The sequence below is a fragment of the Cyprinodon variegatus genome, unplaced genomic scaffold (genome assembly GCF_000732505.1).
Source record: "Cyprinodon variegatus isolate N-32 unplaced genomic scaffold, C_variegatus-1.0 Scaffold358, whole genome shotgun sequence".
Lineage (NCBI taxonomy): Eukaryota > Metazoa > Chordata > Actinopteri > Cyprinodontiformes > Cyprinodontidae > Cyprinodon > Cyprinodon variegatus.
In genome coordinates, this window is record NW_015150811.1 from 187903 (window position 1) to 194308 (window position 6406).

The window sequence follows — 6406 nt, forward strand, 5'->3', positions numbered from 1 at the left end:
TTCTCGCAAAAGAATGGGCATCTTCAAGAAGTGATAAGGGTAATTTGAATCTATTGGGCTATTTCAACAGAGAAAGGTGTTGTAGTGTCATCTAAGTCCTATCCACAGAAGCCGAGTTTGGGTGTATCCAAATAATATCTCATATACTGTATATTCTGTAATCTCATATTCTATAATATGAGAGCATGCATGTAGCAACAGTGGAGAGGAAAGCTCCCTTTTAACAGGAAGAAATCTCCAGCAGAACCAGGCTCAGTGAGCAGCCATCTGCCCATGCCAACTAGGATTCAAAGAGATGGAAGCAGATAATTACAGAAATGAAATAAGTTTTTTGGAGCTCGGCCCCCGGCAGATGAGCAATCTAGAAAAGGATTGGAGTAGTTTTCCAACCGGTGCCCGGACACTGGTGGTGGACTACGCCAGAGGGCGTGTGGGAGTCTGAGTAAGGAAGGAGATGGGGTGGAAGTGGGTGAAAGTTTGCTTACGTGCGGGAAAGAGAAGCCAAGAGCTAAATGAAGGGGATCTTGAAGACGATTGTGTTCGGAGAAGGTGCGGCCCACAGTTGATTGGCTGGAACTGAAAAAGGGACATAATAGATGCTTCCACGTTGAATTTGCACTTAAGCTTAATTTTTTAAAATGCACCTAAAAAACAGATGGAAACAGGTCTACTGTTTTTAGTTCTGTGTGGATATAACCCTGGTTTCTAGCTAAAATCTCTTGGAGCTCATAATGTTCAGACAGCAGAAGCAGCTGGTTTACATGCAAAGTCAATGGTTGACTTGCATCAAGCAAAAACAGCAGCTGCTGAAGTTGGTCAGCTAAATATGTTCTATATTATTATTCTGTTGCCTGCAGTTTGGATTACGTGCATGAAAAACGCTTTACATCTACCTCGAACATCAGCGGAAATCCACGAAGAGGGGACCGGGCCAGAGACTGCTGTTGAACACGATTTCCGGGGACAGAGCACCGCCATACTACCGCTCCGACAGTGAAATGATATTTGAAGGCAGGATCGTACTCCTGCTGAACTGACAGCACAGGTGAATTTTTAGGTGAACTTTCTTATTTAATAACATTTTAAAGCTTCTTTTCACCCACTGATCACAGCAAATATAGCCACATTGTGGCACTGTAATATTTCATTTTTTGGCTGAAGGGTGTAGCAGACATTATGTCAAGACTTTAAGAACGTTTGTAATCTTAAGAAAAAAAGGCATGATATGCTTCTTTCAAATAATTAATACACATTACGCCAGTTACACCATAGGAATTATGTGAGAAAATATACAGAACTCTTCCTAATGAATGCTAAATGGCCAGTGATATAAAAAATTTGAATTCTTAGTCCATATACAAATGTTTTTTTCCTGATTGTTTACTTATTCTATATTTTCACTGCATGCCATATGGGTTGTATTTATAATTCAATACATATGGAGGTCAAAATTGTGCTGAACATCTCAGGGAAGTAAGACTGGAGTGAGGTTTGAGGCATGCACAGCACAGGTTTCTCCAAAAGCAGTGTTTAAAAGCATTAAACTATCAAAATGTTAGCAAAAGAGGGTAATTTTGGATGGAAACCACCCCAATGAGTCCTTCCTGCTGGCACCAATACGACAAAAAAAAAAAAACATCACATGAACTCTGTGTTTAAAAACTGTGCCGCATAGATAATTGAAAAGCGCTGACTTTTTTGGCCTACAGCAGTGAAAGTTAGCTATAAAGTGGACTGCAAAACAATCTCTCCCAAAACCCAGGCAGTGGACTGCATATATCAGAAAGTATCATTTTAGAATATCTAGTCATTTTTGGTCAAATTATAATTAGTAAAAAGCGAACAGTGCCGTGCACATCAAACCTCTGCAGCGGCACACTCTTTTCCATTGAGTCAATGTCAAATAAGGCAATGTAAATGTTTACTTTATGCCTGGGATAACTCAATACTGGCAGCCTCACTTCCTTACTGCTGATTGCTGGTTTGGTTAAAAATGGTTTGCTCACTGAAAAAAATCTGGACAAAAAAGAAACAGCAACCCTGTTTTAAAGGACTAAAAATATTCTATAAGGAATTAGATTAGATTAGATGAGCTTTATTGATCTCACAGCGGAGAAATTCACTCGTCACATATTCATACATTGATTTCACCTCAAAATTACAATCCATGATTGATATTTTTTTATTCCTATTCATACATCTGTTGTCAAAAAAAATGTATTAGCAGATAACTAACCATTTCAAAACTAGATATTGTGTTTTACTGTGCTACTTTTTCCCTTTTGTATTTATGTTTATTTTATATAAATGGTTCATGGAGAATTTAAGGTGTTTGTTTGTTTGCTCATTTGCTTGTATTGATGTTCAGCTGGATATTGAAAATATTACCTCATGTTGAACTTTTTTCTCACTTAAAGCTATAGGGGTGGATTTTTGCAAATCTTTTGAAAAGACCTATCCTCTCCACCTTAAAAAAAATTAAAATGCACAACCCTGTACCCGCTCCCGAGAGTTAATGCCTATTAAACGCATGTGAGAATGCGCACGAGCCCATTTGTCCTTGTGCACGCTATGTTTAAAAGTTTCTGTTTGCATTGCTCATACAAGCTTACTTTCCATAAGAAAATTTGCAATTTTTCAACTATGTAAGACTCACCACAGGTAAGGGAAAATGAGGACAAGCATGTAGAATGGCCTTACGTAAACATATCACCAGAATGATTGACAATTAGGAGGACCACTTATTTTGATGATCTATCTAGAAAAAGAACATCCTCCACTATACCTTTGAATGTCAAAACTGCTGATAATTTTATTCCACTGTGTTTTTAGCCCTATCAATTTGTCGTTTGTAAATGTATTTTAGGTCAAATATACATTTTTAATGGTATTAAACAGAAAGAGAGTTCAAGTAGGTAGATTGTTTAAGCAGTGGTGATTCTGGCCATAGATCTGGTTTTTAGCCTTGTGTCGTTTACAGACATCCGTTGTGTAAAACAGTGTTAAGGTTATATGTGTTTTGTTTTTTTCCATCTACACACCCTCCTCAAAGCTTCTGAATGGATTTGATAATGGTTAAAATAAAGACTTAATGAAATGCCTGCAGTGGCTTAATAATATGGCTCAAAACTGGCGCTTGGTCAAACACAAAACTGGATCTATACAAGAACCAGTCCTAACTGATTTTTTTAAAAGAAGAAGCTGAGACACTGGCTCTGGGGCCGTCCCAGGTTATTAATGAAAACCTCTTTTATGGAAAAGTCCTCTATTACAAACATTGTTGGTCGCTCACGCTGAGCCTGGTTCAGTTGAAGGTTTCTTCCCGTTAAAATTGAGTTTTTCCTCTCCACTGTTGCTACAAGAATACCTAGTGTTAGGGATTGCCTTTGAGTCAATGCAATCAACATGTTTTATTAGATAGATAACTTTTAATCAATTTGACTGTATAATCTGGTGAACTGTAAAGGGCCTTGAGATGATATGTTTTGTGAATTGGCACTATATAAATAAACTGAATTGAATTGTATAAACCTAAGTTTCACAGAGAACCTTTTTTACATACCGGTATGTGGGTTTGTTCTGGTATGTTTTAAAGCCTCAACCTTACACGTTGTTTTGAAACCAAAAAAAGGCAGTGTTCACTCTTCATTTATCAAGTAAACATTAGGAAAGAAAATAAAAATTTTACAGACGTATTGCTCAGGGATCTGATAATGAATTTAAAAAGATCTTGCTTTCTCATTTAATTTCACACACGTCTTGAAAAAAAGGCCATATATCTTTAGTTTTCAAATGGCAATTCATTAAAAGGGCAAGGCAATTCAAATGATTGATGTTGTTGCTTTTCAACATTTTGACACCAGTCTAAAAGCCCATTTAAAGCTAGGAACCTTTTATTCATTGCTAAGTACCCAGATATCAGTTAAGGACCAAAGATCTAAATACAAAACCTTGAAAGCATTTTCTTTTCTGTTTTTAGTACCTCAGAGGTTTTATGGCTCAAGCTTATTATCTGCTCAGTGTGATGGTTGTTACTCTATCAGTCTAACATGTTTTGCTCTCTTCTAGGCTATTCACACCACTATTTAAAAATAAACAGGGGAGGATACTGTGTCCTGTTGCCTTTGGTGGATAAATACTATAGAAACTTAGCTGATCATCACTCAAATTACAACTATGTGTCTTAAACGTCTACTGATTTTCTCTCCATGGGTCATGTGCATGCACACAAACCTCTTTTGATAACCATCAGCTCAAAAGCATACTCTATTGTTTCAGCTCAGTGCTAATTACTTCAGGTCCTGACCTCAGGTTCAACTGAAGGGCAAAAATGGGAGGTGGAGGGGTTTATGCGAATATGTGTGTGCTGATGAACGATGCGGTGGGGGTGGGAGAGTGGGGAAGTCATTGCTGTTGCCAATCACTCTGGGTGGCTCCTAACGCCACAGGGCAGGAACCTTATTTTATTCTATCTACCATATCTATTCTATAATATTGTTTTAATTTTCAAAGAATTATGTTAAAGTAACCATCAGTGGGGGTTTATTTGCCTGGAATTGTTCCTCTCCCCATGCTTTTAAAGGGATAGTTTGGAATTGTTAAGTAAAGGTTGTAAGCAGGTAATATATCTTTATTTCACACAAATACAAATGAGATTTTCTAAAGGCTAAAACTAACAGGGTTCTAGACCAAATCTAGAATCATGTAACATCTCAAAACAATTGGTATACGAGTTCATTTCATTCCATTTTACTTCTCTCTGCTAAATAAAAATATTTCAACTGCAGGATGTTTTCATATTTTTCAGGATGAGAAAGTGTGTCTTCGGGGTGATGTGCAATGTTTACTTCCTCCAATGGGTCACAAAGTTAGATTTTAGACACTTATTCCACATTTTTGCAATCCCCTCAACATTACACACAACAAACATAAAAATGCATTTGTTATGGCTCTCTTTTGGACTTTTTTTCTAGATTTATATGAAAACTTTAGGTTTATATGAAACTGTTCCTCTGACTTGAAATTATTATATGTCCTGTCCTCAGTTTTTATCTCACATGGAAAGATCACATTTCACACAAAAATATCTTCAAAGTAGAAGTCTGCTCTCACCCTACACCAGTAAGATTAACCATTAGCTTTAAGCTGGAAGACCAACTAATAAGGACCTAAAATATAAGAAGAAACCAAGAGAGGGATTTGGTTTAGGTAATTTATTAACTGCCTCTAACCTTTTGAATAAACTTCCCTTAACTGAGCTAAATGTCCCCTTTAAAGATTTCACAGAAGGAGTGTAAAAAAATAGTAAATGCATTACTTCATACTTCAAGTCTGTCCCAGGTGGAAATTCAAGTATTGAGAGCATTTTAAAACCGGGTGAGTTCTCAAGCTCAATTTCATTTGGTTTGTCACATTCTTTTAGATTCTCACAACTTTGTGAAACACTTGGAAAAAATCAAGTACCCCTTGAGCCTCCCCACCCTTACAAAACAAACCTAAGCTCTTTTTCCATCCAACTCCACTTATAGCATTGAAAAGCCAAAGCAACACTCTTCAACGCAAGTTTCATGCTGTAAAAAAAAGAGAGAGAGGCATTCTCTCAGGTTGCCACAACCAAGCAAAAACCTTTCCCGAATGTGCATTCATTGCAATGCAAAGCAGACATCCAAAGCTTCAGCATCACTTAAGGCCCTACTTTCAATTACAATGTCAGGAGCACTTAGAGCTGATGGGCCTATTGGAGAGGGGGAGTGGAGCCTGTGGTGAGGTTCCAGGCTGTCCTAAAGGGCAATTAGGGACTAAGAATTAAATAAAATCATGCCAATTTTGGCAAAGCATGCATACAAACACAATAAAGAAATATTATTAATAACAGCTCTGGATAATATCACAACTTTCCATTTACAGAAGGATAAATGGCTCTGTATACTCCCGCAGCAGTGAGTCGCAGTTAGCCTGTCGCAGGTATGATGCAAATATTTTGGATTTATGCCCAATTTTTAAGTGTAGACTGCTCTATGTTATTCCATGCCACAATGCAAGAGGGACAATCACAAACTAGTTAGGATTGTGGGTGTCCGTGTATCGGTTTGACAAGCTTATTCGTGGTCTGCAGCTCCTCATCCAACGCCTGAAAACACACAGTTCACCCGTGAGTTTTCCCGAAAGACTGGCCGTGGCGCTGCTTGGTTTGGCTTTGGGTGCAAACCAACAGACCATCGCATACGTCCTACAAACTAGCGTCCTGTACAGTGTCTGGGATAGTTACCAAGGTGTGCCAGGCATTGTGGACAGCACTACAGCCAGAGTTCTGCCATTAAGTACCAAACAGGAAATACCCATAGTATAGAGCGGATGTAGAATTGATCAGAGGCCTAAAGGCCTCCTTTCTCTCCTCCCTGCGACA